This window comes from Choloepus didactylus, chromosome 21 (genome assembly GCF_015220235.1).
Source record: "Choloepus didactylus isolate mChoDid1 chromosome 21, mChoDid1.pri, whole genome shotgun sequence".
Taxonomy (NCBI): Eukaryota; Metazoa; Chordata; class Mammalia; order Pilosa; family Megalonychidae; genus Choloepus; species Choloepus didactylus.
This window is the reverse complement of record NC_051327.1, coordinates 8,634,932-8,647,645: the sequence shown is the minus strand read 5'-3', so window position 1 is coordinate 8,647,645 and position 12,714 is coordinate 8,634,932. Positions and strand designations below refer to the sequence as shown.

At 34.8% G+C, this 12,714-nt stretch overlaps 2 pseudogenes; one reads left to right on the top strand and one right to left on the bottom strand.

The window, feature by feature from the left end:
• Positions 1–1,341: 1,341 nt before the first annotated feature.
• LOC119518095 lies at positions 1,342–2,197 on the top strand (annotated as a pseudogene).
• Positions 2,198–7,157: 4,960 nt separating this feature from the next.
• Positions 7,158–8,119, bottom strand: LOC119518094 (annotated as a pseudogene).
• Between the last annotated feature and the right edge of the window lie 4,595 nt (positions 8,120–12,714).

The following is a 12,714-nucleotide window of genomic DNA, read 5'->3' as shown; positions in this document are numbered from 1 at the left end:
TTCACATAGACCTTTGGAATCTTTTTATTTCTCTGAAATATAAAATATTCTAATTATGTACATAGAATCATAGAGACACTAAAAATAAGAACTATGTATTATCTTTTAGTATAAATTTACTAGTGAATCAAAGTTAAAATATTGTTATATTGTTTTCAGTCTGATGGTAAAGGTGATACCTTTAATTGACTACACTGGATTTGTTATACTGAGCAGCCAAGCTCTGTTCACTGGACATGATCTTTATTACATGTTTATTCATGATACTGTGTACTATACCCTTGTTTGGAATGAGATATGAGAGAGAGAAAAATGATGCAGCAGTGTAGCATAAGCTATGAGTCACATAGGGACACTCACAATGATTAAAACCACTATGAATTAGAAGTCTGTGAACTTCTATTGAATGAGGCCATTGGGTGAGTTTATGCATAAGTCCCTATATAGTTTCTGAACTCTTGAATAAAAAACTGTGCTTTTGGCATTTCATGCCCCTCTGCAGTCTTTATTTAATTGTATAAACTGATTTTATATTTTCAGCCACAATAAAAATGAACTTGGGGATTAAATGTAATTTTTGACTGCTAAATATTTTTATTTCATTGGATTCATTGGTAAGATTTGTCTCTTTATTACATTTAGAATAATATGCCTTGTCCAGGGATGCCACCATGCTCCTGAATTGTTTGTTGTTTGTTTTAAGTATTTTCCATAATTATTGAACTAGTATTTCACTTGCGGGTTCCTCTTCCTCATCTGTAAAATGGGAATAATAATATGTTTACAAAAGGGATTAGTGAGAAAACAATGAGATGAATACTTGCAGAACAGTTCTCATTCTTTCTCCATAAAGACTCACATTTTCAGTAGTTGCAATATTGACATAATTGTGAAAGTTATTAACAACCTATAGTGTCCTCTATGTGGTAACTGATTGAAAAAGAAATATACATGACCGCATTTCTGCCAGCGTTGTGGCAATGTGAAGTTCACGTCTGCACTGGAAGAATGATAGATCTGTCAGAGCCCTGCCAGCACAGCTTTGTTTTCCTCTCTGTTAATAATAGTAACATTTCTTTAATCAAAATGATAGTTGAAACATTCTAAACAAGTCAGGTAGTATAGCTTTAAATAATGTGATATGCAAAAGTTTTGAATAGAAACTAAGCCAATGTGGACTGTTTCACAGCTTCTATATAAAAATCTTGGGGGATAGAATACTCCTTTCCTACAAATATCTCTTTCTGTATTCTTTCCCATTCATAGCTCCCAGTTTGCTAACAATCCCTACATTAGCAACAGAACTCTTATTCCTCATTAGCAGACATCCTGGAGAGACACATGGCTCAGATTAATTGCACTCAGGTGACAGAATTTATTCTTGCAGGACTTACAGATCACCAGGAATTGAAGGTGCCCCTCTCTGTGGTTTTCTTGTCCTTCTATCTTTGCACAGTAGTGGGCAACCTGGGTTTAATCCTAGTCACTATGACAGATACAAGACTCAACATGCCAATATACTTCTTCCTTAGCAATCTGGCTTTTGTCGATTTTGGTTATACCTCAGTCATTATTCCCAAAATGCTTGGAAATTTTTGTACAACCAAAATATTATCACTTTCAAAGAGTATGCTGTTCAATTAGGCTGCTTCCTCACTTTCATGGTGTCAGAGTGCTTGTCACTGGCTTCCATGGCCTATGATTGACAGGTGGTCATTTTTAATCCCCTCCTGTATATGGTCACAATGTCCCCAGGAATCTGCATTCTTCTTGTACCAGCCCCCATAGCTGCAGCTTCCTTATTGCACTGTTCCATACCGTCCTCACATTCTGCCTCTCCTACTGCCACTCCAGTATCATCAATCATTTCTACTGTGATGACATGCCTCCCCTCAGGGTAACTCACTCAGATACTCACTCCAAACAGCTGTGGATTTTGGTCTTTGCTTTTATTACATTTATTATTCAGTTCTGATTGTTTTTGTTTCATAAATGTTAATTATATATGCAATCCTGAGGATGCGCTCAGGTAAGGGCAGGCTTCTCCACATGCGGTTATCATCTGACAGTGGTGGTTTTGCTCTATTGGACCCTAGTGTTTAATTATGTGCAGCACAAATCTGGTCACTCCATTGATACTGATAAAATGACCTCTGTGTTTTACACTTTAGTTATCCCCATGCTCCTTGTTCAATAGCTTAATGAATACAGAGGTAAAAACTGTCTTACACAGAGTCTTGAAGAATGCATGCAACCTTTGTATTTAATATTCATTATAGAATTTTTTCTTAATAAACTGTGGCAAAGGCAAAAGTGTACTTTATAATATATTTAATAGATATAATTTTATTATCTTTGACTCCTGAACACAAACTAATTATAAGTCACAAATAGATTTTTCCCTGATATACAGAAATTAATCCTCATAAGTTAGATAACAATTAAATATCACTTCTACCCCACTGTATTAGTCAGGGTTCTCCAGAGAAACAGACCGATAGGAGATTTATATTATTGGATAAATATTAAGAGGTTTATTATAGGAATCGGCTTTCTTCATCATTGGATTGTCAATTCTGGATTCTGTAGGGCAGGCTGAAAGTTGGAAAATCCAATAAAGGTGATAATTGAATTCCACAGAGGAAGAGGGCTGGCTGAATTAGTGATGACAATTCTCTCTGACTACTGAAATTCTCATTCCTCCCTGTAAGGCATCCAACTGATTGGATGAGGAGACTCCTCTCACTGCCAAAGGCAATCTCCTTTGTTGGCTGTAAATGTTATCAGTCAAACCTGGTTACTATTGCCTTCACAGTAACAATCAGACCAGTGCTTGCTTGACCAAACAACTGGACACTATAACCTAGTCAAGTTGACACATGAAATTAACCATCACACTGATCATCCCTGGCTTCTGATTATATGATTCATTATGTGATTTCATAAACTTCCCACATGCTCTGATGGGAAACTTATTCTTCACCTACAAACTCTGTGCATGCTTATGTAAGTTTTATTTAAGGACACAGATTTTTCTCTATCTTTGTTTCATTTTGTTGCTGACCTTAAAATGGCAGTGCCAACCAAGTTGGAGAGAAAGAGTTATCTGTGCCTCCTGATGACACAACAAATTATTTATGATGATCATTCCTTATTATCTATGCTGTCCTTAAACATGTGTCCCATAGTTTCCCTTTTCCTCCTTTTCTGTTTCCTTTTAGATTAACTAATCATTTATCTTTTTATTGTGGCCTTACGAACTATATTTTTAATATTTTAGTGTTTGTGTTAGGGTTCATGGTATAGATGGTACAGACCTTTTACCTGTTGCAGTCCACATTGAATGGCAATCATATCACTTCACATGCAATTTTTGTCATGCTTTTATTATTATTTAAGCAGTTAATCATCTTTTAAATAATCTTTAAAAGAGGTATAATTTTATTAAAAGATCATATATTTAGTTATCATTTCTGGTGTTCTTCTTTCTTTTGTCTAGATCCATATTTCTATCTGGTATAAATTTACTTCTACCTGAAGGGCAATCTTCAACATATCTTATATTACAGGTCTTCAACTGATGGATTATTTTGGCATTTGTTTCCTGAAATTATTTTGCATCGCTTTGTAAACTGTATCTTCCCTGGGTAAAGAATTCTAGATTTGAAATGGATAGCACAATACACTTTGATGGTAGCACAATATTGTAAGTACACTGAAGAAAGATGACTGGGAATAGGGTTGAAAGAGGAAGGTTAGGGTTCTGTATGACACCAGAAGGGAAGACAGAAGATAAAGACTGGGACTGTATAACATAGTGAAACCTAGAGTGGTCAATGAATGTGATTAAATGAACAAATATAAGAATTTTTATACAACTTTTATTCATGAGTTGCAACAGTTATTTCTAAATTTTGGGATTCTGAGCTGTTTGTGTGTGACATGGTCAGTCCCTGGAGCTTCAGGTGTCTGTTTGGCAGCTGGGACTTAGAGCCAGAGTTCAGCAGTTGTGAGTGTTGGCATTGCCCCATGAATCAACTGTGAAAGAGGCTGAAAAGGAGATCAGACTTTGATTGGAAATATGAATGAAATGGACTTGATTGAGATTGGAGTAGATCAGACTAAAAGGTAGATAATGACATTAACCATGTTTTAAAACTTTGGCTTCTGTGTGAGACCAAAGGAAGAGATAGTTATATGGTGTAAAATCTATATTTTCTGTAGCACACTATATAATTTAACTTGTATGATCAGTTTGCTCAAATGCCATAATTACATGGAACCTTGACTAGGGAGTGAGACCTTGTTGGTTTTTACAGGTTAGCATGAAGCCCCAGTACAACCCAGAGTAATCTGGAAAGAGAATATAAAGTATTTGCAAAGCCATCTTGAGGGACTATGGAAAAACATGGAAATATTAAAGTTCCCCAGCTGGGGAATTCCTGATATTCTTGCAAGCATTGGGGACCACCAGCTTAGTAGGCCAAGCCCTCAATCTTGGGATTTGGCCTTATGAAGTTTGTTATGGCAAAGGAGAGGCTAAGCCTACTCATAGTTGTGCCTGAGAGTCTCCCCCAGAGGGCCTCTTTTGTTGCTCATATGAGGCCTCTTTCTCTAAGCCAACTCAGCAGGTAAATTCACTGCCCTTTCCCCTACATGGGATATGACTCCCAAGGGTATAAATCTCTCTGGCAATATGGAATATGACTCCCAGAGATGAGCCTGGACCCTGCATTGTGGGATTAAGAATGCCTCCTGGACCAAAATGGGGAAGATAATTGAAACAAAATAAAGTTTCAGTGGCTGAGAGATTTCAAATGGAGTTGAGAGGCCATTCTGGAGTAACTCTTATGCATTATATAGATATCCCTTTTTAGTTTTTATTTTATTAGAATAGTTAGAAGGAAATAACTTGAAACTGTTCATCTGCAATCCAGTATCCTTGATTCTCGAAAGTGATAATGTAACTATCTAGCTTTATATGGTGTGATTGTGGAAATGTTATGGCTCACACTCACTTTGTCCAGTGTATGGACAAATGAGTAGAAAATTGGGACAAAAAGTAAATGAACCACATGGAAGAGAAGGGTATGGGAGGTTTTGGGTGTTCTTTTTACTTTTATTTTTATCTTATCTTTATTTTTTAGAGTAATGAAAATGTTCAAGAATTGATTGTGGTGTTGAATGCACAACTGTATGATGAAACTGTGAACAATTTTTGTACCCTTTGGATGATCATATGGTATGTAAATATATTTCAATAAAATTACATTAAAAAAAGAATTCTAGATTCACAGCTACTTTTATCAGTACTTTAATGTAGTTGCTCCACGTTCTTCACAACTGCTTGGCCTCCAACAAGAAATTTTATGTCGTGCTTATTTTTCCTCCTATGCCTTTTTCTCTTTTGCTATGTAAGTTTTTAGTTTTTATTTTTTCCCAATGACTGTAAGGAATTTGGCATGATTTTAGGTAGGTTTTCTATGCATTTTATATTTCTGGAGTTTGTTAATCTTGTGCTTTTTACTGCATTTGGAAAACTTCCAGTTATTAATTTTTTAATTTATAGTTTCTTCATTTAGGAACTTCATTTACATATATATGTGGGCTTCTTGAAGTTGTCCCAAAACTCATTATCACTCTCTTCATGACTTTGATTGTTTTTGCTGTCTGTGTTTCATTTTGGATAGTTTCTGATACTATATCTACAAGTTCATTAATCTGCAGTGTGCAATCTAACTCAGGGATTCTGTTTGACTATGACATTTCCCCCTTTTACAGTGTGGTCTGGAAAATAATTGAAGGTAGTAAGTTTGTTCAGTCCTAAGGCTCCCCACATTTCTTTTCCATAAACCATGGAAACTTTCCTTCAGTTCCTGAGGAGAGTGTCATGGCATGAATATCAATTTTTCAAATATTTGGACTTAGTTTTCCAATTCTTGTTTCAGATGGGAGAGTAAATAGGGTTCCTAATGTTTCCAATTAGTTGGAAATGGATGGTGAGTTCTAGATTTGGCATTTTCACTATTTTCTATTCATTAATCTACTTTTAATAAACCCCTTATATCCTACATTAATATGAAGAAATATCATTGATACTTTCTTTAATACATGTCAATAATTGGATCATTTCTCATAACACGACTGCTTCCATTATGGCTTTAGTCTCCACATAATCCTGAAAGTATGTATAATAAATAGCACTTAGATTTTTCCATTTTCCAATCCCTGCAAACTATTATTTACACAACAGCCACAGCAATCCTGTACCTGAGGATACATCACGTCTCCTCAGTACAAAATCCTCCAAAGTTTACATTTTTCAATCAGAATAAACAGAAATTTTACAATGGCCTATATAGTAAGGTAATGGTAATCGTGAGGTCCTGCTTTAAAATATATCATTATCACCTATATTTACCCATCATATCCTCAGCTCCAAAATTTGATTCTGTTTCTCCACAACATAATGGTCATACTATCATTTAAGAGCTCCTGCAGGGATGTATTTCTCTCAATGCATGTCCTAATGCCCACTCATTCAATTCCTCATGTATTTGCTTAAATGCTATCTTCTCAGAGAGCTCTCCTGGCTAACTTAATTAAAAATGCATCCCCCATTCTGACTACATGTTCTATTTCATTTTCATATAAATCATTTTGTTCAATAATACTGTATAATTCATTTCTTATTTTGCCTATTTTCTGCATCTTTCTATGGGAATATAAGACCCATAAAGACAAGAATTGTGACTGTTTCAATTAATAATATGCATTTGTTGCCTAGAATGGATCAATTCCCATAATCTTTATCAGGAACTATTTTGTAACTTTTTCTTTGGTAGGAACTTCAGATTAAATAGTGAATGGACTATGCAAAGTCCCTAATTCCATGAAGACAATTGTTTAGTGGAATAGATATGAAAAGAGATTCTTTATGAGAAAATGGAAGAATGGAACATAACCCATATTTAAAACTAAATATACACTCATATCTGGAGTTTGAGCAGAAGTTAGTCATCTCTTAGTGTTTGACTTGGTTTGAAAACAAGGAAATACTTTCTGTATTTCTACACATCTTACTGATGGATTCCTGCCTATCCCTAGGCTAAAGAAATGTCACATGTAGTTTTAAATGGCTATAATATAATTTATTGTTACCAAATACTACAGTGAATTTTAAATAGAAAATTAGCACATATTTTCAAGGTTTTCTTCAGGGCCTTTTTCACCTCTTCGTTCCTCAAACTGTAGACCATGGGATTCAGCATGGGTATCACTAAGGTATAAAACACAGAGGCCGTTTTATCAGTATCAAAGGATTGACTGGATTTGGGCTGCAAATACATAAAGAATAGAGTTCCATAGAAGACAGCCACCACTGTCAGGTGAGAGCAACATGTGGAGAAGGCCTTGTGCCTGCCCTCTGCAGAGCTCATCCTGAGGATGGCCATGAGGATCAGCATGTAGGATGTGAGGACTATCAGAAGAGATGACACCAAATTAAAAGCTGAAAAGATCAGTACTATCAATTTAATTTCATGTGTGTCTGAGCAGAGCAAAGATATCAAGGGCAGAGTATCACAGTAGAAATGCCTGATGACATTATAGCCACAAAATGAAGATAAGAAAAATTTTAGGATGATCAGCAAAGACACAAAAACACCATAGAGATAAATTATCACCATCAGCAGGTGACTTGCTCTTTGTGACATGATGACTGTGTAGAGCAGTGGGTTACAGATAGCCACATAGCGGTCATAGGCCATTGCTGATAAAATGAAAATTTCAGCAGTGATGAAAATACAGAAGAAAGTGAGTTGGTGACACACCAATTAAGTGAGATTGTATGTTGGTCTGCAAGAAAATTAATTAACGTTTTTGGTCCCACAGCTGTTGAATAACCAAGATAAGTGGAGGCCAGATGTCTGAGGAAAAAGTACATGGGTGTTTGTAGCCTAGAGTCTACCATGGTGAGGATGATCAAGCCCAGGTTATCCACCACTGAGGCCATGTAAACAAGGAGGAAGAGCACAAATAGTGGAGTCTGCAGCTCAGGCCGATCTGTGATTCCCAGTAGAATGAATTCATTCAGAATTGTGAGATTGTTTGTGTACATTCAGGCCACTCAATAGAAAACCTACATTGCAAATAATTATAAGAAGAACCAATAACTTTAGGGAAATATGATTAAAATATGCACACAAAAACACATATAATTTGCATAACATCAATCCATAACTTCCAAGTCCACAAAAATCTTTCTTCTAATTTTGGTGGCCAAAAATAACTCTCACTCTGTAAATTGACAAAATCATTACATAGAGTAAACAGTTATTAAAAAAAAATAGTTGAGTGGTGTCCTTCACGAATAAGACAAAGATTTTGTAATCTTCATTCAGAGATTTTACTATCATTTTGGGGAAAATTGTTTAGAAGATCATATTCTTACTGTGTCAAATTTTATCCTTCATATTTTTAGTTGAAAATGAAAAGCATACCATGGAAGAGATCTTACCATTAAATCCTTAACATTGAATTAAGTTAACACCAATAATAATACAACAACCTAACATCCTGTGCTTCCTAATGATATGAAGTATGTATTATGCACCATGACTATGAAATATTAGTGACAAAAACTCTTATCATAAATATAATCACAATTGAGACCTTACTTCCTGTTTACAGACAACACAGTTGGTGGAGGAACTATGTAAATTTTACTAGAAATAATGTGAAGACATTTGAGGAGATAATATATCTTATCTTATCCAAAAGTTGATATCATTAAAGAAGAATTTATCATTAATATAATTAATACAGTGGAAATCTAAAATAGAAATCCTAAATGGTTTTCTTGATTGGATTCTGGTAGGAGAGAGAGAGAGAGAAAGAGAGAAAGAGAGAGAGAGAAAGAAAGAAAGAAAAAAAAGAGAGAGAAGAAAGGTGAATGATAGTATATATACAACATATTTTTGTGGCAAATGGCTTCATTTTAATAAATTAGGCATTTCTACTTTGGGCAGTATCTTTTGCATTTGTTCTTTGGTTTGAAAGTGATATGAAGTTCTATGAAGAGAATGTTTTGATTTATGAGATCAATGCTGAAATATTAAGGGAGTGAAATTGAATGAGGTTTGCTGATTACTTTCCGATGCTCCAGCATATCATATCCGTCTAATCTCTCTCTCTCTCTACACACAGACACACACACATACACTGAATTTTCATAATTGTTGAATTGATGGTGCTGGTAAATGGATTACAGTTGAGTTTCCATTTCTATTTTATTTCATGCTTAAAATATTCATAATAAATCCATTATACCTCCAGATAAAATAGGTTAAAACAAGTAATGTCCTTAAAAGTGTTTGAGAGGCAACACAAAAAGGAAAACTGTGACAGATTATTTTATAAATTTTTCTTCTTTTAAGGTAATTTCAAATGACAAACAGAATCTTTATGTTGTACCTTCCAATTAGACACAGAAAAGGCTGAACACTGGGGGATAAAGTAGATCTACAGAGGAAAGTATGATAGCCATTTTTAAACTTTCTTAATGTGGGAAAACATACAGGGGGTTTAACAATTAAGTGTGAAGACTATATTACAGTGAAAAGAACCTGCCCCCTAGCTCTACATATCAGCACCCATATTCCCTTTGCCTAGATTGTATGCTCATGAATCAAACGTGGATGGAAAAGATCATATTAACTGCTTCTGCTTTTACTTTTCCTCCTGTTTGTAGCACTTGTAAAACATTTCTTAAGTTATCATTTCAGATGTTGCATTTTGAATATCTACTATGACAGATAACAATTTAGCAAACATACACATCTTCTTTATCAGCCCTAAATATAATAAATAAGTAAATTAATTTTCTTTGAATTGTCATTTAATCTATGACACACACACACACACACACACACACACAACAAATAGTTTGATGATTTTTCCATAGCAACCATCATCAATGTAGTCTGAGAAAGGTGAATTGAAAAACAATACTTAATTCTTTTTATTTATCCATAAAAACAAAGATTTAAAGTGTGACTATAATTATTTTACTTTATACTAAGGTAGATGTACAACTATTAAAAAGCATGATGATTTGCTTTTTCCTAAAGTCCTCATGTGAATCTCCAGTATTAAAGGTCACAGAGCTATAAAAGAGCAATGCTCAAACCTTAGATTCCTCTGGGGACTAGATGACAACATGAAATGTATCAAATAACCCAGCGTAGGGAAGCAATGCTGACTAAGCGAAACAAAAGTATATGCCTCACTTGCAAACATTAAACTTTCAGTTTTGTTTTAATTTAATCTGCACGGCTCAGACAAGAGATATTGCTACACGGATGTTGTCAACAACATACCACTTAAACTATTCTGTAGAATCTATGTGTTCATAGATTCAAATACTATCTTCCTACCTTTATTTTATATCCATTAAATAAAGACACTACCCCTTGTAATAGAATTGAATTGATGATTGAATTACAGAGGAATTGACAATTTTGTGAGACATAGGTATTATTAATTAAGAAATGCCTTTCACAGATAGATGTTAATGAAAGTGGCAGAGCAGGGAACTCAGAAACCCCAACCTTCCACTAAAGAAGGGATTAAACTGTCAAAAACTGTCATAAAGAATCAAGGTTTTGGGACCTCAGGAATCTAATAAAACATGTCCAGTGTCCATGTAAATACTGAATGAAGTAACTGGTACATTTTGGTTTGAGAATGCTGTGGCACTTCAACTTACCATTCTCCATTCTCCACCTCCAAGACAGCCAAAATGATGTTGGCCCATCCTCCTGGGGTTTCCTGATGGTTCCAGGGGGAAATATTGATCGTATTCTCTAACTTTAGTAGTGTGTCTTGATCTGTCTGATAGCTACCTGAGGGATCAGCCCAAAGGCTTACATAGATATAAAAAATGGATACCACTATATGTTGTCTACATGATTCTCATTTTAATTCCAAAGTCAGAAACAGGTAGAAAGAGAACGGATGAATAAAGATAGTAACCAAAAGAAAAAACTTAAATATATAACCGGGCTAGCTTCGCACTGTCATGGCACTATAAAACCAGACCATAAGAGGAAATTAGGGAAGTCAAATCATTCCCCAGGGCCAACTCCAAATTCCAATGCAGCTTTCAACAATAAAATAAAAATAAATGACCTTACACATAAAGCATAAGCAGCAAAAGAAAAAATAGATAAAGAGGAACTCCTCAAAATCAAAAGCTTCTGTACCTCAAAGGAATTTGTCAAAAAGAAGAAGGAGCAGCTGGAAGGAGGTAAATGACAGGTGGAACTGTAGCCTATAATGTCCTTTGAAATTTGCTCTACAGCTCTCCATTGAACTGTGCTTTGAAAGTCTTCACCTTCCTGTATATACCCGATATTGCATAATAAGGAGAGAACTGAAATGGTGGAACTGTAACCCATAACAATTTTTGAAATTATCTATATAACTGTTTGTTGAGCTGTACATTAAATGATAACACCTTTCTGTATGCATGTTATAGTTAACAATAATGAAAATGGCTAAAGTCGTGGAACTGTGACCCATGATATTCTTTGAAATTTGCTCTTGAACTGCTTGTTAAAATGCACTTTGAAAGTTATCACTGTTATGTATACATGTTAAAGTTCACAATAAAAAATGCATTAAAGAAATGTATTTCTACTACAAGAGAGCATGAAAAATACACATTTAACACATTTATTTAAATATCAATGTACTTTTTGAGTGAAAGATAATGGAAAAAAGAGCTGTAGCCACTTAATAAGTAGTGGACAACAATACAATTTAAAGCCAAATATAATGTTCCTGCTCCATAATTTTGCAAGGATAGTTTTTTGCTTAAATCTATAGTTGAACAGATTTCAAACTTAGTTCTCATCTCCTTTAGATGTGTGTTAGTCATTCAAATGATGATTCAGATGAGTTTCAAAGACTCCTCAAAGCTTTGCAGGTAATGTCCAGGGGCAGTCCTCTTACCCATTAAGCATTACTGTGTGTTTGAGTCACACTGTACTGAAATTTACACTTTAATATTTTCATTTGACCTCACCTCCAACTAAAAGCGGTGCCTTGCAATGACACTGATCATTTGAATTATACTGGTAAATTTGGAAAATATGTCAAATATACAGAGTATATTCAAAGCAGAGTAAATGCAAGGATTGTAGAAAATATTGATAATACTCTTTCAATTAAAAATAGATGGAAAGCACTATTGGAAATTTTGAGGTTAATTCTGAAACAAACCTGATTACGGATGACAATATCATACTTGATATCTTGGTTGTGGGTCCAAATGAAAGAAAATAATCATGAAAATTTTAGGAATGTTGGTATGGGATTTTTCTCCCCTCAGTGAGTGAATCTTTGTACTGTCCAAAAAATATCAATTAACTAGAGAAGACTTGGATGTAGAAGTCTGCTCTAGCTTTCCTCAAAGACCATAATAAATGTTGTGGACATACTGCACTAGTCCAGAAAATCATGTTTCAAGGCAGATTGTTCATGCATATTTCTAAGTCATCTAGATTAGGCACTAGAGAAAACAGATTAAATGGAAAATGTGGGTCATGAAGGGCACTGGAAATTGGAGGGACAGTCCCTGTTTTAGTTTCCTAGGCTGCTCAATCAAATACCATGAAATGGGTCACAATAAATGGTGGGAATTTGATTGCT